The 22,354-nt window shown below is 41.1% G+C and overlaps 1 long non-coding RNA gene across 1 annotated transcript; it reads right to left on the bottom strand.

The window, feature by feature from the left end:
- Positions 1-3,208: 3,208 nt before the first annotated feature.
- Positions 3,209-21,994, bottom strand: LOC119496012. The gene is made up of 4 exons (XR_005208611.1): positions 21,875-21,994; positions 8,395-8,399; positions 3,272-3,273; positions 3,209-3,220 (listed from the first exon to the last, which is right to left on the bottom strand). It is a non-coding gene; the product is annotated as an uncharacterized LOC119496012 (long non-coding RNA).
- Positions 21,995-22,354: the final 360 nt, after the last annotated feature.

The raw sequence follows: 22,354 nt of genomic DNA, 5'->3' as shown, positions 1-22,354 counted from the left end.
GGCTTTGTCTTGGGAGCCAAAGTGCCTTTACATTTGACAAAATGTTTTGTTCTCCCTCACACTGCCTGTCTGTCATCTGGCCAAAGAAAGATTACTCCAAAAGACTTTAATTCAGACCACAACAAGAGAGAGAATGCTGGTGTGACCAGCCCGTTCTCACCAAAAAGCATATAAATGCCACGATGCGCTTAGCGTGCAATAAGTACGCCTTTCTTGATTTCCGCGTGTCTTTTGTACGCCATGTATCCTATACTGACTGCAATGTAAATGCATCCACGTATAAATGCTACAGTAAGAGTTAATGACGTAGTATAAAAAGCTTTTTTTTGTTTTGTAAGTTCCGTTAATGACGTTTGTCACGTGTTTTTTGTTGATTTTTGTCACGTGTTTTTCATAGATGTTTCTGTATTAGCTTTACTTAGTTTTCTTACTTATTTTAAGCCCAACCATGACATTTTCCCTTACCCTAACTAAGTGGTTTTCTTGCCTAAACCTAACTGCGGACGTTTTTGTGGCATACAAATGACACGTTAAAACGCTAAAACGCGTACTCATGACACACAATGTCCATGTAATGTCGTGGTATTTATACGCCTTCCTGTGAGACCGGGTTGACGTATGTATGCTGCTTGTACCCTGGGTGCCCTGTCTGCCATGGGCCTTGCATTGGCTCACTCTGCCCCTACTGACCTACCTGCTCTAGTAAGATTAAGGAAAAATCATGCAGAATATTAGATTGTATGATGGTATTCACCTTTTAAATGCCCATCTCCCTTACCTCTGAAAGTATATCGGCTTTATTGAATATTTTTGACGGCTAGAAAACCCTGAAATGTTTTGTGCACAGTAGCAAAAAAAGAACAACTTTCTGCTTCTATATATAATCCTTTCTAAGAGTGTACAGTAGGTGCAGCTGTTTGCCTTGGCAGATGTATTTTGAGGACATTATTTCAAGGTCCAGATGGACCACGCCTACTGCGATGAGTGATATATTCCAACAGAGGAAGAATTAGATTCAGAGAAAGACATAGAAAGTGATCAGAGGCAGGGAAATGGATTTAAAAACAACATCATGCAGCCTATTCATTGGCCACCTCCTGAGTGAAGAGGACGGCGAGCAAGAAATAAAAAAAAAACACCTCAGCCACACATGACTGTTTGAACCGCTTGGCGTTGCCTAGGAGAAGCTTATCTATTGTCACGGCGATGAGCAGCAGGAATGTAACTCGACATTACATGAGGTCGGACACTGGCGGCTTACCGGTGTGACACATCCGTGACATGCTTCGAATTAACATGCAATGGTGTCAATTAAAAGCATGAAATGCACTTAGGGGAAGCTCGAATGTTTTCCCCGCGCCCGAAACAGCCTGAGACAAAGTGACTGGGGACGTATGATGGGTTTCTATCACACTGTTTACATGAAGTGTGCGCCGAAGTGACAATTAGCACCAAATTCTTGGTGGGTGATTATCGAGTTGGACGGCGGTTCACACGTCGTATGATCTCCTCTATAAAATGCAACAGAAGTGAGGCTGTATAATGAAGAAGAGAAAAAATACTTTTCTACCTATTGTCTCCCACAAAAAGCAGCTGCACCTCTGGTTTGATTACAGCCACCTACTAGTTCCCCTGCCAAGAGTGGAAATACTTTGAAGCAACAAGACAAGAGCGTGCACATTTGCTCAGCCTTGTCACCAATATTTCACCGGCACGGCTTGACTGAGGATTTGCTCTTTCATCACACTAAACAGCGGTGGTGTTTGTACAGTGATATTCTATTTTTTTCCACATCCCATTGTTGTTGTCTCGCTGCGTATCAGCTCACAACTGGGACTCACATGAGTGTGGAATTGTGTCTCGGCTTGACGTACTGAGAGAAAAAAAACAATGAAGGTACTTCAAGGGACGGATAATGACGGACGGACAAGGGTACAACGTGTTTGCGTGGAAAAGAGCAAGTGTGTGTGTGTGTGTGTGTGTGTGTGTGTTCACCACCCTACGCTACAGTCTCACACCATCTCAACTTCTGCTGCTCATCGTCGGTGGTGTAATAACAATATCACTCATCTCATATCCTCAGCTTTCTTTGCTTCCCCCCCTCCGCCCGCCACCGCCCCCTCGCTCCACATTTATCATATTCATTTGATATTCAGAAATAAATGTAGCAGAAAGAGAATAATGCACCTCCTGTACGCAGCGTTCATTACAGATACATTTACATGGGGGTTTGCTTTCATGGTTTCAAATGGAGCACTGTTCACTGGTGTTCCTCACATTTGTTGAGGAGGGGCGGCGAGGAGGGTGTGTGGGGGGGGGTTAGCTCTCTTCACATTAGCGCTATCAGTGAGCGATGATAAATGGGTCAATCTATCCATCTCTGCTGTCACATTCATAAAAGAAATTTGGCCTTCGTCAAGGGAATCAAGCACAGCGCTGTAATATCCGCAACACGTATCCATCAAGTCTAACTTGAGACATATCGAAACGCTATGGCGAATATACCTGAGTGAATAATATTTCATCCGTGATAATGCAGCAAATACCCGCTGAAGAAAAAAAAAAAAATCTGCATTTTTCCGTCTCAGTCGCAGAGGACGGCGGAGGAGGTGGGCTACTGATCATATTCAATCTGGAGGCGATCATGTAAATAGCCCTCCATCTTGGGAAGGCGATATGCAAAGCAGCCCGTCTCCCCTGTGTCAGGATCAGATTAATGGAAACCTAAAAGTGGGAATTACGGCCCTTATCCGGCGCGGCGTTCCGGGGAGGGGCCGGGATACGGGCCCTGGGGGAATCTGCCTGGTTCAAAGCCCATTCCTCTGGTTAAGGAACTCGCTAAGATCCATGCACCAAGGTGAAGGGTAATTTCCTTTGATATTCAGCAATGTATTACTGTATGTAGTGTGCAGGCTGCATGCCCCACTGGCTCTGGGTGAATGTGTGAATGCATGCGTGTAACATGCAAATGTATGCGCACACAAACAGCCCGCACAAAGAAGTCGTGGCAGTAAACAACATTATAAAGAGTGGACGGTGGACGCTGGGTGATCATGATCTTATGGTAAAAGCGTCAGATCTATGCCAAGATTGTTTGCCTCGCTGGCCAAAAAATAATACTAATAAATGAATAAATAATCAACCTCCTAATGTATGACTGTAGGATGGAGGACAGAGCATGCGGAGGTTCACTTATATCCAATTCAACTGGGATTTAATGCTAGTTAGCCTGTTAGCCTTGGCCCACTTAAAAGTGCAACAAAAACAGCACCACTGAAAGCATTAATTAGCACCACATAATAACCCATGAGTGCATTGTAACTGCAGAACAAAACAACCCCAAACATGGAAACCTGCAGCTATGAATTCCCTCACACAACAATCATGTACATATATATATATATATATATATATATATATATATATTTATACAGCGTGTGTAATTCAAAACCCAACAAAATAACATACACGAGTGGTCTTGGCATAACCAATATCAAAGGCCAGCTTTTCATCTGGCTTGATCCTCTGGGTTGGAGGCTTTGTGCGGATATGACAACAAGCCCAAATCTATTACCTGGAGCTCGGCGCGTCTGTCTTATCGAGGCCGGCCGCAGCATGAGGCTCTGCAATATGCACCGCCACCTGACTTGAAGGCGCTCGCCGATGGATTGGTTATATATGGAATCAAAAAAGCGCCTCTGCGTGCACGCGGACGTATGCACAAATAAAGCTCACAAACACACTTTATACTCCGGTAAACTCCACCGGGTTCTTGTAGAATAACAAAAGAAAGGGCAGCAGTTGGATTTCATTAGAATGGGGATGAAGTATTACAAGAGGGGCTATCCAAATAACTCTTCTTCTACTGTCATATCTGTCTTTTTTTCCCTGATTGTCTCTCTCCCATCTCTCTCTCCAGATTCATCCACCCCCTTCTCTCTCTCTCTCTCTCTCTCTCCTTCCCTCCGTCTGCCTCTTTACTATTCATTGAGATCCAATCGAGTGTTTGGCACTCCTCCAGCTCTTCCACCCCTCCTCTCGTCCCTCCCTCCCTCCTTCGGCTTGCTTAAATTTGAATAATACATGACCTGGCCTAGCGGTGACATCACCAGCACACACACACATATATATATATATATACTGTACATACACATAAACAATCTGACCGGGAGAGGATGAATCTTCTTTTATATATCCACTCTGGAAGCACAGCTGCTCACAATCTATACTGTCAACAATTTATCAGTGTGTGTTTCAGTGCATATTCCCGCTGCATTTTCCACCATGCGCACCCTAGCGTGGGTATTTTTATATATTTTTTTTTTAAGTATAAAAGCTTGAACTGTGTGTTTGCGCACCTGTGTGTGTCTATCTGCATGTGTATGTGTGTGTGATGCAGTCAGAGCATCTGGCTCCTCTCTGCTCCCCGACATTAGCGCAGACAAGAGAATCAGTGGACTATTGAATGCAATTACAGTGTGCGGGCCAGACAATAAAGATTGATAGTGCTTTCGCCTTTTATCACACACCAAACATACCAGAGGTTAAAGCCTGCAAGCCTTGAGCTGCCGACATTCTAATAATGATTGAAAATATGCCACCAGAGTGAGGAGGCATATGAAAAAAAAAAACACAGCAATGCATAAAACAAAAGGTGGTTGGCTGACGCAGAGTGTGTAGTGTTCGTATATTTCTTTGTCAATGACCTTTTTTTTTCCAGGAGGAAGGTGAGACTTTGACGAGACAAAACACACTTTATTCAACAGTAACTTTCACTAAAGTTCTTTACAACGTTACAAAAAAAGAGTTAAGTGGAAATTGAAAATAAAAAACTTAAACTACATATTTTCTATATAACTTCTCATAGCACCAACAATGCAGTGTGGGAGCTCGGCTAAGTGAAAAGGTGATGGAACAATAAGTCTTAGCAGAGGATTAAAAAAAACACATTGATATTTGGACCAACAATTACCACAGAAATAATGAATGTGTGAGTAGTAGTTTCTTAAGAGAAATTTTGCAGCTAAAATATAAGTAATAAGTTCATTAGGAACAGGATTAGAAATGTGCTGCATCTTTATTTAATGAAACTTAATATAATTTTGGGAAAAAATACAGTTTGTGGGGAAAAACACAAGTGATGTATGGTTGATTTTTATGTGTTTTTAATTTTTCTTTCCAGTGGATCTTTTTGCTCTTGTATTGTTCCATCCATCTGAGATCAATTAATAATGGTGTTGGTGTTATATAATGGTGACTGGTTACATTGTAACGGCATTTCCTATGTTAGTATAATCTCAAAATAAATACATTAAGCAGAGCAATGTTTCGTGTCTTACTTACACACGTATAAATACCAACAAGTCCTCCTACCCATACAACATATGAGCATAGACATAGGTCGTTTGTTTCTACCCTCTAATACGACCCACAGGAGTGTTTCCTAAATTACCGTCGGCAGGAAATCAACACGTTCTCATTCCTAAACATAACAGTCACAGTTTTAAACGTGGTTAACGTTGTGAAATGGTCACAGTTTGGTTAGGTTTAGGCAACAAAACTACTTGGTTAGGTTTAGGAAAAGATCATGGTTTGGGTAACAATAAGTATGTTTGTAAGTTACGTACGTAAGTTAACCTACGTTACGTACGTGACGTAGGTTAAGTATGTTTCGTAAGTTAAGTTACGTATGTAAGTTAAAATAACTCTACGGTGACTTTTGGTTTTACACAGGACATGAACAGTGGTCCATGGGTCAAAGTCCTGTGTTTGTTTGACCCATACTACGTCTCCTGATTTCCTCTTTTGGTCCCGTCATAGTTACTACGGCCACTAGAGGTCGCCGCCTAACAATAATGTAATAGTTCATAATAAGCTGCTTGTACAAACAACCTATTAGGTCGTTTTTGGGGGGAGGACACGTTCATGAATACATGTACTGATGGATTCATACATTATTATAGACCAGACAACCTGAACCTACTATCATAAAAAACAACATTCTTCATGATACAACCTGCCAATTTGGGGACAGCAAACAAGCTATAAACATAATGCTGACATGAAAAACCTTATAAAGTCCAGTTGACTAAAAACAGCTCCTGGAAAAGATGTCAACGAGACGCGTGAGACTGAACTAAAACAGTGGAGTTGCGACCTTAAAACCAAAACAATGAGCTGAAAGATGTGAGAAAGCTCTCTATAGAGCTAACGGGTTACTGTTGATGAGGGTTAGTCAGTAGGAGCGACCCCTTTCACATTACACATGGTCACTTAATCCACAGTTAATATGAAAATAATCATTAGTGCAGCTTTAAGGTTGACTAAAATGCTTATACATGGGACTTAAACTAAAACACTAAAATCTTAAAGGTTTTAAAGGTTTTTATCAACTTTCTTGTGAGTAAAATAAGATTTATTCATTTAACTCTAATGTTCAAGGTTTTCTTTGACTAAAATGTTCAGTTTTCACTGAAGTTTGACTACAATAAAAAGCATGAAGTTGACTGATTAAAAGTCAAACAATCTTTTGATCTCAAGACTGAGGTTAAATCTAAATTTTAGCTGTTGTTTACAGTATCTTCCTGTTTGTTCCCCTTCACAATAAGATAGGAAGGACTGGTTGTCTCTTTGCATATCTAAGCAACAACCAGGCCACAGCCGTTTCTGTCCACAAAGCACCAGCCTGCTGCATGGAGCAAAGTTTACTCGTCCCTGCTGTCTAATCATACATATTTCTTTTTATACCTTTTTGAAAAATCAGAACTGAAATTTGACATGTTTTTTTTACATGTCTGAAAAGTTTACTGCCCTCGTACCCAAAAAAACCTGCTCATATGTACTAAAATAATTTCACAAAGACACATTAGTTGATCTGTTTCATCACTGCCATGCGATTTATCCTGACATATCAAAGCAGAATCTTGCTTGAATGTGCTCGGGAGTGAGGAAGACGCATTAAATAGTTGGCTGCCATTGACATACAATGCATCATGATGAAGGAATAATAGGAGACGGTGACCAAGGACAGATCTGAGAGAGGAACAGAGGAAACAAAGAGCAGGACAGAGGAGGAAGACGAAAATGACAGGAGGAGAAAAAGGACAAAAGAGGATAAAACACAGGATTTTTTTTTGTAATTTTTAAACGGAGTACGAGCCACAGGAATAGCAGAGGATGAGTGACAGAGTGATTGTTCTATTATGTGGCTGACTGGCCACAGCCCTCTAACATATGAACGTGCATGTGTGGCGGCTTTCTTCAAGCGCTGCTGTTGATTATTTCTGTCCTATTAGTGACATTCTCCACCAGTCACTCTGCTTTCTCTTTCTCCCTGTGCTCGAACAGAATAAATACACTTTACCTTGGCACAACACTCTTTGTCTTTCCTTCATACAAAACCTGTTTGTGTTTCACAGAGAATCAAAGTCACACTTGATGCCTCTCGAAAGTGTCACTCTGACTGCTTTTCATTTCATTTTACTTTATTAATTTTGCCATCATCTTTGATCGGTGGATGGCATTGTTACATATTCTAGCTTGGATTTTGTGCCAAGGTTTTTCACTTTCTGTTGTGCTTGTTTTTGTCTGCTTATGCTATTTAAGTTCTGCTACTGATTTGAAAGAAACTGGACAAGTAAAACACGTCACTATAGATACAGTATGTGTATGTATGTCTTCGACTTCTTTTAAACTATGATTTCATTTAGTTTTTTTAAGCGATTGCAATCAGTTCTTTGTATTTTTTAAGCAACTTTCTTAGAAACTATACTAATTTCTATACAAATTAAGTTCATCATGTTATCATGAGGTTATGACCATGCGGCAACCTCCAGGTCTGAAAAGTGAAGCCAGTGTGGAAGTGCCTTAAACTTGCATTCTTTCTAACAGCCAGCAGGGGGCGACTCCTCTGGTTGCAAAAAAGAAGTCTGATTGTATAGAAGTCTATGAGAAAATGATCCTACTTCTCACTTGATTTATTACCTCAGTAAACATTGTAAACATGAGTTTATGGTCTCAATCACTAGTTTCAAGTCTTCTTCAATACAGCATGATGTTCATTTAGTAAATTATGGTCCCATTTAGAGTCAAATAGACCATAAAGCAGGGGATGCTTTAGGGAGTGGCTACCTTGTGATTGACAGGTCGCTACCACGGCGTTGTCAGGTCTGGGAGTTGTCTGTGTTTTCTTCTTACAACTTTAACCCTTTCATAGTGTGTTTTTAGTTCATGAAAGTTAATTATAACATTTTGTTTGTCTAAAAATGTCTTTCGGTTCGGTTATACTCCACCCTCTTGTGTCACTTCTGGTTGCAAAAACACAAGATGACGATGGCCAAAATGACAAATTCGAGGCTTCAAACTCGTAGTCCACAAACCAATGAGTGACATCACGGTGACTACGTCCACTTTTCATTTACAGTCTACGGTTAGAACGAATCAAATCTGAAATTGACCCATGCAAAACCTGAACTGAACCATAAATGATTTTATATAAGAGAGCGAGGGACAGACACTCGGGCCAAAAGGGGAACAGAGGAGAGTCAGAAACTATCCCCCATAGAACGAAAAATGATTAGACTCCAAAATACAATGGACTTGAACACACCCAACACTTATAGAGAAACACCAACACCGGCAGAAGCCTGAAGCTCCACCACTTTACTTTCAAGCTACAATTGGAAAGAGTAGCAAATACATGTCATTCTTCCTGCACTTTACAGTTCAAACTCTCCTTCTGTGTGATAGTGATAACGTACCATTTGATCAGCGCTGATAGTGAGTCCACTCGTACCCACTCGGGATCCATTATGGGCACACAGACCTGAGACATCCTGCAATACAACGGCGCCCTATACCTGACCTGATTAGACTGAATAATACTCAGCCCTGACCCAGGAGCTGGCCTAGTTTGGGTCCTGGGTCAGGTCTCAGTCACTAGGAACCGAGTGGACTCCTGAAGACCTCTGTGTATGCATACTTTCCTTTCTTGTTCCTCTTTGTTTAATTGCTTTATTAACTTGTAAAGCTTTTTTCATTTGTGATTTTTGACATGCTTGAAAGATAAAAATGTATTCTGCATAATATAGGTGCATAATGTTCGACTTCTATTAGGCAGTTAATCCAAAGTATGAGGCCTTTGTCCTTGCTGACCGGTGATTAGAGGTTGATCCATAATCCAAGGATAATTTGTTTGTGTTTACTCGCAGCCGCAACCTAACACAAACAGGCAACGCAGTTAATGTCTAATCTGTCCAACCAACACTGGGTACAGTAGATGTTTTAGCGGTGAGCGCCGTGTTTACCCCGTCTCTCCGGCGTATTTGCATATGAAACAGTGTCCTCGGATAATTCTCCAGGAAATATTAGCAGATTAGAGGCGGATAGGATTAATGTATGGTGTTATGGCATGTTCTGATACAGCGGAGACACACAGACACGCTGTGGAGTCTGCGCGTGTCGATGCAAATCACCGGCAGAAACACACACTCTCACCCCTGTCCCTCGCAGAGATACGGGAAGCGGTAGGACGAGGGTTCACAGATAACAGTCAAATCCAGACACCTATTTAAAAGGTTGATATTTTAGTAGTAAACATGTAGGATTCCTTCATTATTTGACAACTCCCCCGTCTGCCTAGTTGGGAGCTTTCCGTTAAGATGCTTATCTGAAATGTCAAAAAGAATTATGCCGATAGCAGTCGGTATGAATAGGGCCTACGCCGTCCCTGATAAGGACGCGTATGGACTCTCCTCGCCAACACTGGATTTCCTGCATCTAAAAAGGGCCTAATTCCACGCTAATATGAATATGCCACCCACCCCCTCCCGCCTCCCAATGGAAAGAATTATGGTCCCCGTGAACCGATTCTCACTCTCCTTACCTCTGCCACGACAAAAATGCCACGGTAATGTCAGAGGAGATGTAACGATTTAGATTCCGCCGATTGTCCCGTGTCAGCCGCACATCCGTCGGCCCGGACGAGTTGATTAGAGTTGGGACATCAAAAGAGGCTCAGGGTGGAGATAAGACGGAACGGAGGAGGGGGGGGGGGGGGGGTGTTGCGGAGTGTGTGTGTGGGTGGGGTGGGGGGGTTTGGTGGTGGGATATTAACGTGTTTCCCGTCAGGAATTAAGGCGCAGGAGGAGTTTCAGCCAAAGTTCTGTCTGTCTCGCCTTCTGCTATCTTGAAAGAGTTGGCAGTGACTCTGGCTTTTTTGCATACGAGCCGAGATAATCTGAGCCTGTTTGGATCAATTAATGGAGGAGATAGGGAGTACAGTAAACTGACGAGAGCGTGCAAAAAGTCAGCCGTGTGCGTGTTGAGTGTGTGGCGCGTGTGTTCTGGTACTTCTACATCAACAAAGGTCCTCGCAAGGATGGAAAAGTGAGTCAAATCTGCCACGGTGATGTCATTTTTCTTCCATATTTACTTGTAGTGGTGGCAAGTTTCGGATCATGAGTTGAGTTTATTAGAGAGCAAAATAACAATAATGAGTTCAATAACAACAATGACCTACAGCCCATAATGACCACGGTGCTCTTTGACAAGATCATTTGGCCAAAATCTTTTGAGGTTTCTGAATGTCAATGAAAACAGAGGAAACACATACATGTACAGTTTTTCTGTTAGATTATTTTTTATTAAAGCAGGTGTGGGTAAAAGGTCAAAAGGTCATACAAAAACCCATCCCTGCCATCCCATCTACCCTGTTGTTAAACTGCTTTATGCTCAAGTGCATAATATTTAATGCAATACGTTGATTGACAGAAACTGCCAACGATTTTGATTAGGGCTGTCGAAGTTAACGCCATAATAACATATTAACGCAAATCCGTTTTAACGCCACTAATTTCTGTAATGCAATCGGTCTTTCGGAGGTTGTAGTGGCCTCAATTTTAAAGGTAGAGTGAAGATACTGGTATCATATGAAACTAAGAAACCTAAGGATTCCATTAGTACCAACCATGTCATACAAGCTTGTTGTAAAGGAGGTTTAATAACACTCCAAACCTACGCTAAATCAGTCATAGTCAAGTCAGCAGACTGACACACTGACAGCTGTTGTTGCCTGTTGGGCTGCAGTTTGCCATGTTATGATATGAGCATATTTTTTATGCTAAATGCAGTACCTGTGAGGGTTTCTGGACAATATCTGTCATTGTTTTGTGTTGCTAAATTGATTTTCAATAATAAGTATATACATACACATGCATAAAGCAAGCATATTTTCCCACTCCCATGTTGATAAGAGCATTAAATACTTGACACATCTCCCTTTAAGGTACATTTAGAACAGATAAAAAAATTGCAATTAATTTGCGATTAATCGCGATTAAATATTTTAATCTATTGACAGACTAAATTTTGATATCAAGTAAAAATGACATTGACATTGAAATGTTTTTTATTTCTCTATCTCTTATACTATTTTATACATTTTATGGACTTAATGAAAAAAATAATCCATAGATCATTTTTGCAATAAAATAATCATGAATTGAAGCCCTAATATTTTTTCCTTCTGGCCTTTACTAAACTTTTAAGTGCTAATAGCTGTGTGCCTCTTCTTTTCACCTTTCCCTCATCTCTGATACACTTGAGGCCGGCAGTGAAACTCCATCCTTTTATTGCAACATACACAGACATCACTGTGTCATATAACGATGCCTGTAGCACACACCAAGCACACCATACAGACAGACAGACAGACAGTAGTGGAGAAACCATCACTAAAATTAGCTCACCTTGTACAACGCAACATCACCGTTTCTTATGTAATGTAAACTTTCCACTACTTTAAATGTGTCTGAAGATGTAAAGTTTCCCAAATTGCAAGCGGGTACATTTGCTTTCCTCTTACATTGGTGCCCCTTTAGTTCTCTGTTCTTGTGTCTATGTGTGTGTGAGTGTGTGTGTGTGTGTGTGTGTGTCTTCTCTTCAGCATCCGCCCTTTACCAATTCCCATTCCCTCCTCGCCCTCAGTATCTCAATTTAACACCGCAGCCCTTAGAGGTCAAAAAGACACCGTGGCGCCAGCTGTCCATCCTAAAGAGGATAGAGGGGTTGTGTGTGTGAGTGGTGGTGGTGGTGGCGGGGGTGTGTGTGTGGTGGTGGGGGGGTCATTAATTATACATAGGCCGTATTTTGCATAACTCCCCTCCTCTGCCCCCTTCACACCACTGTCAGGCTTTAGCAGGTTCAGAAGCGAGGGCTGCATCCGCTTCATGATAACATCTCCAATAACAATTAAGGTGGAAACATGTAATTTGCTAAGGAGAGAAAAAAAAAACTGTCGATAGGCTCTGTTGCCTTTGCATACTAAACACAGAGGCTGGAGCCGCTGTGCTGCCGAAGACTTTAGGACTGTGATTAATGCCTTTTTACCCCCCAAGCATGACACAACACTGCAGAACTAGAATTACCGCCTCACGGTTGTATGCCTCCGCCATCCGGGCAAGTGGCAGTTTACGTCCATGTCTGTCCAAAATGTCATCACTTCATCATTTTATCCTGTTTAGACACTGTGAAATTGTCATTATTAGCATATGAGTTCTTGAGTTATGGCCCAAAACATGTTTTGGGAGGTCACAGTGACCTTGACCTTTGAACTTTGACCACCAAAATATATTCCGTTCATTCTTGAGTTCAAGTGAACGTCCTTCAGGTGTTCCTGGGATATTGCATTCGCGAGAATGGGATGGACGGACACACCTATTGTATTTATTTATACTAACATTTTTTCATTCTATTTTTTAAGAGGGTATTTTTGATAAGAGGAGACGATTTAAATAATCAAAAGAGAAAGTTATTATAATTTGTCAAGTATTTAATACTCCTATCAACATGGGAGTGGACAAATATTTGCTTTATGCAAATGTATGTATATATTTATTATTGGAAATCAATTAACTACACAAAACAATGACAAATATTGTCTAGAAACCCTCACAGGTACTACATTTAACATAAAAAATATGCTCAAATCATAACATGGCAAACTGCAGCCAAACAGACAACAACAGCTATCAGTGTGTCAGATTTGACTTTGACTTGCCCCAAACTGCATGTGATTATCATAAAGTGGGCATGTCTGTAAAGGGGAGACTCGTGGGTACCCATAGAACCCATTTTCATTCACATATCTTGAGGTCAGAGGTCAAGGGACCCCTTTGAAAATGGCCAAAATTTAGTGAAAATATAGCGTAAGATTGGAGCGTTATTAAGGCTCCTTTTTGACAAGCTAGAATGACATTTGTACCACTGGACGTATTATGTTTTCTGTTATATTCCCTGTCATTCATTTGTTTAGTGTCTCCAGTTTTATTTTGATGATTTCACTACTCATGTGTCATGTTTGGTTTTACTTCCTGTCTTTGTGTGTTTTCCCGCATCCTTGAGTATCCTCACCTGCCCTCAATTACTCACCTGCCCCTGATTTTGCCGTTAGTGTAACCTGTTATACTCCCTTGTTTTCCCTGTTCCCCTGCCAGATTGTATTTTTTTTTACCCTGTATGTTCAACATGTTCTGATCCCAACTCCTCACATATTGCAGCTTTGTCACATACCTTGGCGTCACTTTAGGCATCAAAACCACTTAAAAAACAAAGAACACAGTCCAGTGGCCAAAAGAGGTGGGGTTGTCACAGTTACCCTGTTTGTCACTTTAGACAACAAAGTTAAGTTTAGGAAAAAACAACATGGTTGGGCTTAAAATGACTGCGTTTGGAAAGAGAAAATGAAACTGAACGTTGTACTGTGTACCATTAGCTGTCACAGCTGATCATTTGTAGAGGGTTTTACTGTCAACCCTGGCTGGAGGATGACTGAAGAAAGCTTGACATAAAAGACAACATGAGGACGTAGAAGAACGGTTATATACAGTAGATGGGTAACGAGTGGGATAAACAGGAAGATTAAATTTCTCCGTGATGCCCCTGACATATTACAACAAAGCAACAACACATTTTCTGATTGCAGATCAGAACTTTGCAACAACAGTGAACAGTCTCACACTTTAACACATTGTCCTTGTCTTTTGCAAATAATAGCCACTCACATCCGAGAATGAAGCAGAACACCAAAACACCGAACAAGAGGTATTTGTTCTCAGGTCATTGTCGTGACCCTCTGTTTAGTTTTTCCTTGAAACCTGTTATTCTGCGGATCCACCTGTGTTTGCACATTTGGGGTGTGTAGGGCAAGTACACCCTCACATTCCTCAATTAAAAACTCAAATAAAGCTGACATGAATTGAATGCAGGAGTAGAGTGCCCATTGCCTTTACAAAACTTAATGAATATCAAGCGCAAGCGGGCATCTGATTATTTCTTGGAATATGACATGTAAATGCAGGAATAAATCAGTTCCTCATCTTTCCTCTTCTCCACCACAGAGAGAAGGAGAAACAGGGTACCCACTGTACATTTCAACCTGCGTCTATAGGAGTTTCATCTTCCCACCACTGGGGAAAACACCCTGATCCTTTTAAGCATGTATCCAGACTGACCCCATCCTTTCATCAAAAGTGATAAAAGCTTCGCCTTTACTTCTGATGCCACCTTCCCCCTCCCCTAGCTTCCCACCTCCCTACCTAGAGTCACTCCATGACTGCTACATCTGAATCAAGAATGCAAATGGGGCTGGAGCCTCACAAAGCCTGGGGTGACCTATATTACAGCTAATGATGGGCCACAGTTTCGGAAGAAGAGCTGGAATGAAAGAGAATTTGAATGAAGCTGACCCACATACAAAGGCACGACCAGTCGGAGAGACATGTTCCCTTCCCACTAAGTAGGCCACAATGGGCTTCAGGATTATGCACAAGTTCCCCTTTTCTCCTGATGGATGGAAATGGGAAAAGTGATGGGGAGCCCCTGGCAACAAGAGTCATTCCTTACACGCAGCTAACAGGTTTGTAGTAAGGTGGGAGTCTCAGCTTGTTAAATGGGAATCGGTTTCCTTCGCCGAATGCAGCACAAAACGGACATACATGGTACATGGACAACATAGTCTCATAATGTTGCTTTATATGGAACCCAGTATTCCATTAACATGATGAGAGCAGAACCAGAATAGAAATATCCTCTTGTAACCACATCAAACAGAATAGACAAACCCTTGTGATTTTCATTGGTATGAAACGGTATTCAACCTTTTGCAGTAATAAAATAAGAACATGCTTTTAATCTAATCTTGAAGAAATAGTTCACTCATTTTGAGAGTGAAACAAGAAGATCAATATCAATCTCATGTTAGTGCTGGGGTTTGGTTAGCCTAACTTAGCATAAAGACTAAAAGCAGGAAGAAATAGCTCAAGTGAATCCGTTTGAAGTGAGAGAAAAAACATCTAAAGCACACTACTCAGCATGTTGTATCTCACTTGTTTAATCTGTGCTCAAGCAGAAATGTAAATACAACACTGTGTTTTTGGGGTGCTACGATTATAAGATATAAGAAGTGGACGTAGTTCCCGTGATTTCACCCATTCGTTTGTGGACTACGGTTTTGAAGCCTCGGGTTCGGCATCTTGGCCGTTGCCATCTTGTGTTTTTGGAACCAGACGTGACACGACAGGGTGGAGCTAAGTACAGCCGAATGTTGAATAAGACATTTTTAGGCGACCAAAATGTTACAATTTATTGCCATGAAGTGAAAACACACGGTGAAAGGGTTAAAGTTCGAAGACAAAAATATAGACAACACCGCTAGTAATTTCACACATACACTACATTCAGGAACTTTTCTGTCTCGCGCCTTTTCACACATGCCGTGGTAATGCTGGAATAGATGGGGAAAAGGACAGTCCAGCAGATGGCGGTAATGCAACACGCAACAGAAGAAGAAGAAGATGGGGCAAGGCCGAATGTTTGTATATGCGGCCTCTTATTATTTTCAGGAACATGCAGCAAGGAGCTGTTTCTGTCTGGTGCCATGTATTTATTAATGTATTTATTGCACGAAATCATTGGCTTAAATGCTAAACAGTACGTACGTCATCAGCAGAGTCTTGTGATTGGTTTGGTCGCTCTGCATGAAAGCATCTTTTGTCAGATGGACCTAACCCTTTACGAGCTTATCCCTGCAATGTTACTGCTTTCATTCCCAACAGAGCCGTACCCGTATTTTCTCGGAAATGTTAAAGAATGCACAAAGAATATATTGTTAATATACGTTCTGTATGTCACTACAGCTAAACTGGATACCATCCAAAAAAATTCAAAATCATGGTGTGTCCGTTCACAGAGTCGACTCTCAAATCAATCAACTGAAAAACTGATACCCTCCATTCCCTCCATTAACAGTTACTATCAGGGCCTTTTTCCTCTAAAAATGGATGGATCATGTTTAGGAGGAAGCACCAATTTCTGTAAGTGGTAACACAGAAAATCATTCATGCAAAACCTCTGGGAGTCCGACATACCCAGAAAACATGAATGTACATGATTTCAATAATGAGTTTTATCAGTACAGTAGCATGAACTGCCTGGTTAGTAATCCAGCCCATTGAGATAATACATTCTGCCTTCAAATTATACATTCACAGTCCAAAAAGAAATAAGTGTACATACTCCAAACAAGTATGTATTTGCGTGCCCCCGCATATTCCTGCATGTACACAGAGAGCTGGGCGTCCCCCCTTTTGTACGAGACACAGATAGGAAATGTTTTATTTCCCGAGCTCATGTGGCGAGCAGGTAGTAATTGGTGTGTGTGTTAATCCTGGGATAACAAGTGTTTTCCAAGGAGAGTCAATGATCGTCTTACAAGGTCAGTTTAGCCCCGTACGCTGCATGCATAATGGAGAATGCAAAGGCTAATAGGATCATAATCACATCACACACACACACGCTTCACACACATACAAGCTTGTGTTTCATACTTCCCCAAATAAAGGTGATGTGCACAGGAAAAAAAAGATAGGGTTTGATCTTTAACTGCCATCTTCCCTCTGTGGAAGGCTTTTCGATTGAACAGGGCCACCCTGCGGTCTAACCAACGCTTTACCATCATCTTAGCGGGGGACCCTTCCCCTTCCCTTCTAGCCAATGGGATTACAGCTGGGAGGTGGCGGCGGCAGCGACCACGCACCGTGACCCGTCCGTTTTTTTACGACTTCATTATTTTCCCTCCCCGCCACGCTCGTTTTCATTTGCCAGAGCGGGGGCATAATGACTGTGCTATAAAAACGCTGCTTTAACGTTTGCATACTGTTCTCATTTGGTCCGGCCCTCAACCCTTCAGCTAGCATATGGCAGGTAATCAGGTCTGCAATCAGGGCTGCACGTTACACAGGGCCCCGCTTTCAGCACAGGGGCTATTACCCATCTGTCTCACGACACACACACACACACACGCAGATACACATGTGTATTCGTGCAAGCATGCAAACACACAAAAATGCACAAGTAGATACTTGTACACTAATTCATTCTCCACACAGACGTGCACACATTCTTATGCACGCACACAATATAGCTATCCCATCACCTAACCTATAGAAAATCATATAAGAGACTCAGGTTAATGATATTTTCTATGAAATGTGCAGAAACTATAAGTCCTGTGGGTTACATTATGTATCGTAAAAAAAAAAAAAAAAAGCTCTGAGATTTCATTTCACAGCTGTATATGACAAAACGTCTTATTTAACAAAGCCAGTCCTATTATAACCGAACCCCTTTGCCCCTCACCTCTGCATACCCTGGAATGATCATTTCACACACATCAAGGCCCATACATTCTCAATAGCTCAAGCATATGGTTCCATCATTAAGTATGAAGTAAATGCAAAGCCTGTAAAAAAAAAAAAGAAATCAGCCTGGGACACCTAATGGAAGGTATGACCCACGGTCTTTTTGTAAGATGTTTTTTGGTTTTTTTTCCTTTAACGCCATCATGACACTTGGGCTTGATGATAGCTGAATTAAAACTTTAAGCACAGTGTTTGATATGTTGCCATTATGCTAAAGGCAAATGACCCACTTCAATTAATTAAAAATGCTTACATTCTTGCTTTTTAACAATGCATTTATGCAGGCAAGCAGCTGTAACACAAAAGGCATTATTTACATACTTGCCTGCATACTTTTTTACGTATCTGGAGGAATAAAAAGTCCTTGACCAGAGAATTTCCCTTCAGAATGTCCACATTTGTCCAATGTAAACCTAACCTAACATGGCAAAACTCGAGGTTACTTTATTGTTAACTAGTGCAGTGCCCGTTCAGGGCACTGACCAAGCGACGGTATTTGACGAGTTGGGAGTGAGAATGTGTTGGTTGTAACGTTAGTATATCCAGCATTCGGCGGCAAAAGTGAACTACAGTCAATGAGCCTGTAAAGACTCCACGTCCTGCTGTGGACGACATGCTCGACTCAGTCCGCAGGGCCCTGCAGCCGATGCACAGAGAGTGCTGTTCGCTTGTTTATTCAAAGTTTATTAACATTGAACCATTGTCATGTGTCCACCAACTCTGACACTGCATGTCCTTGGGTCCCCAGCAATACACCTGCCAAGTGTGAAGTGGACCGGATGAGCGGTTCTTGAGATATGCGAAGGACACACACACACATACAGAACAGAGATTCCTTGCTTTATAGTTAGATGTTAAGAGGCAGTAAAAGTGGCAAGAGGCGCTTAAAAACATTCCACCATTGTTGTTGTCATTTGTTAAGAGTCTGCTGCTGACCTCGCTGCTCAGGTTATTGAATCTTCCCAGTGTGCAGTGTTTCATTTCTGAGGATTCATGTTGCCATCATGAACACACAAACGCATAGATAAGAGCAATTATGTGCAAACAAAGTGCTTTAAGGTGCAAATAAAACTCTCTTCCTCATTGTACATGCATGCATTGATTTTCCAAAAAAAAGGGTGCCTTTCCAACCCAAAGACAGTCCTAATCCAAATACACCTGAAGATAATTAGACCTGGTCCAAAGTGTGGTCGACACCAACCGAACCAAATAGAAAGAGAACACACTGGTAGAAACATAATTCACCAACAATGAATAAGTAAATATTAAATGAATAAATAAATAAGTGGTCAAATATAGCAGCACTCAATGTGGGGTTTTTTTCAGTGCACTTCACACTTCTCCATCTTGCCTTAAAAAATACATTTTACTGTGATGTTTACACATGATCAATGTTGATAGTGGTCCACTTGGGTTTTAGACATTTTGACACACAGACTCTACACAATCAGAGTGAATATAATTTGGACCTAGCCCAACTCCGGGTCCCGGGTCGGGTCTAAGACCTCGACTTCAGTCCTCATTGACTCATGCATTGATGATGATGCAATCCTAAATCGTTCCAGGTCAATATATAGAATAATTCATGGATCCATTTTTTGTTTTTGGCACACGTTCAGCAGTGAAAGATACTGCAGCGGATGGACACATTATGCATGGCTGCGTATGGGATGTGGGATGGAATAAAAGGGCCTGATGATGGACTCAATGTGACTGGCATACTACTGTGCAGTCCAGAGGTCACGGTTACAGTCGGGAGGGTAAAACCAGGGCCTGTTTCATTTGGCAGGCGAGAATGGAACTTCCAAAACTCCAGCCAAAGACAAAAGAGACATTTCAAGTCAGCGTAAAATACTATGGAGGCAATTCTGAGGGCGGCCAAGACAAAAGATAAAACACGGTTGTCAGTAAATACAGCGGTGATGACAGGACGAACCCAATCTGGCAATGGGGATGGAAACCATTACTTCCAACCGGACTGGAGCTTTGAAGATTGGAGGAATCTTGTGGTGGGATATCCACCCCCCAACCAGGCACCCCAGCAGAATCCACCAGCACTCTCTCATTTGTACAGATGTCCAGCCAAATAGTGTGTGCGCGTGTGTGCTTTTGTGTGGGTCCCCATCCTTCCTGTGTGCACACAAATCCACAGTGTACACACACATTCTCTACCTCGGCTCCCATGTTTCATCCTCTCCGCTCTCCCCGTGTTGTGTTTGTCGAGCTCTCAGGCCCAAATCCATTATTACCTCCTGAAATGACAACTCATTTCCACAAATGTAATCCCTTCCCTTGCCTGCGTGAGGCTGTAAAGTAAACACAGTCCTCTCTCTAGAAAGCACAGAGCAAAGGAGGGTAGGGGCGCACTACTTCAAATTTGCAAAGGGAAGTCGGAATGGCGAACGCCAGACCCGAGGAGTGAAGATGATAAAGACTGAGAGCATTTGAGCGGATTTATTCCAAAGCACCACAGTCTGTATAGATATATATAGTAAATACACTATGTCTTCTGGGAAGAGGAGGAAGTACCGGATGTGATGATCTGCAAAGGTTTTTCCCAGTGTCTATCTGACACGAAATGTCATCAATGAAGTCTTAAAATTTTATATTTCTTAGGGATGTCAAAGTCAACGCCATAATAACGCCACTAATTTCTTTAACGCATTAACACAACTTGCGATTTTTAGGTTGTAACGGGCTCAGTTTTAAAACTAGAGTGAAGATACTGACATCATATGAAACTAGAAAGTCTAAGGAATCCATTGGTACCAACCAAATGTTGGCGAGGAAAAACTATCGTGGCCATTTTCAAAAGGGGTCCCTTGACCTCTGACCTCAAGATATGTGAATGAAAATGGGTTCTATGGGTACCCACGAGTCTCCCCTTTACAGACAAACCCACTTTATGATAATCACATGCAGTTTGGGGCAAGTCATAGTCAAGTCAGCACACTGACACACTGACAGCTGTTGTTACCTGTTGCGCTGCAGTTTGCCATGTTATGATTTGAGCATCATATTTTTTATGCTAAATGCAGTACCTGTGAGGGTTTCTGGACAATATCTGTCATTGTTTTGTGTTGTTAATTGATTTTCAATAATAAATATATACATACATTTGCATAAAGAAAGCACATTTGCCCACTCGCATATTGATTAGAGTATTAAATACTTTAAATCTCCCTTTAAGGTATATTTTGAACAGATGAAAAATGTGCGCGATTAAATATTTTAATCTACCTAATATTTCTTCATATCTACACCAATCTGGGAGTTGACCGAGCTAATTCCACTTGTTTCTGAGGCGGATCAACCGGTTTTAAACATTTCCTTTTTAATCAAGTGTAAATGTTATGATGACTGACCTTATTCTGTCTTGTTTTAAGATGCTGCAGTAATGATTTTTAGTATCTAAAAGATCACCTTTTATCATTCCTTTTCATCTTTTTCCTTCAAGCCAGCATCCATTATCAAGGAAGGTGTTATAATATTCAGATTGTAGGTTGCCTTTACGATTATTCTTATTATCCATGAATCTGTCCTCCTTTTTTTTTTTCAATTAATCTATAAATCGCTTAGTCTAGAAAATGTCAGAACCCAGTACAAAAGGCCCGTCCTGATTTCCCAGAGAGCCCAAGGTGACGTCTTCAAATGACTGGTTTTATCTGATCAACAGACCACCCAAAGACATTTAAATATAGCAAATCCTCACATTTGAGAAACGGGAACCAGAGAATGTCTGGCATTTTTGCTTGATATGTGACGTAAATCAATCATTCAATTATTAAAATAGTCAGTATGGTCAGTAAAGGCTTCTGTTATTCCTTTTTCTACTGCAGGGACTTAACAACCTGTAACCTGGAGCTTCCCATTACCTGTTTTGGGCTTTGATAATAAGGTTCTTCCTTGTGTTTCCACTGTATTTTAATGTTTATTTGCTTGTTTATTTGTATGTGAGTGATGCAGATGTTGGACAGATAACAATAAAAGAAGTGGCACTGACACTTCCTTTTACATTTACATGAGCACAAGCCGGTCAGCGGCCCAAAATGTGTCCATGCACCGTTTAGATGTATGTGTGTTGTATCCAGAGGTGGAATGAGACCAAATACATTTACTCAAGTACTGTACTTAATTACAAATTCAAGGTACTTGTTCTTTACATGAGTATTTCCATTTTATGCAACTTTATACTTCTACTCCACTACATCTCAGAGGCAAATATTGGACCTTTTTTATTTGTCCGACAATTTTAGTTACTTTTAACATTACAGCTTTTAATCCCCTTCCTGTCCAGTGAAAACCATGGATCTAAAAATGTTGTGATTTTGAATGTTTCTGATGAACTGAAGGATTAAATGTCCCTTTATGGGTTGAGAACATTTAAAAAAAAGCAACCTTTGATTAGCATCATCACAAAGGTGTTAATCAAAAAACATCATATACAGTCAAATACTGACAGGGTACCTTTATTTTTGATACTTTAAGTACATTTTGCTGAGAATACTTGCGCACTTTTACTCAAGTAAGGTTTTTAATGCAGGACTTTAATTTTCTTCACATTGTGGTATTTCTACTTTTACTTAAGTGAAAGATCT

Source organism: Sebastes umbrosus, chromosome 10 (assembly GCF_015220745.1).
Source record: "Sebastes umbrosus isolate fSebUmb1 chromosome 10, fSebUmb1.pri, whole genome shotgun sequence".
NCBI classification, from domain to species: domain Eukaryota; kingdom Metazoa; phylum Chordata; class Actinopteri; order Perciformes; family Sebastidae; genus Sebastes; species Sebastes umbrosus.
The sequence above is the reverse complement of the archived record's forward strand: the minus strand, read 5'-3'. Positions and strand labels throughout refer to the sequence as shown.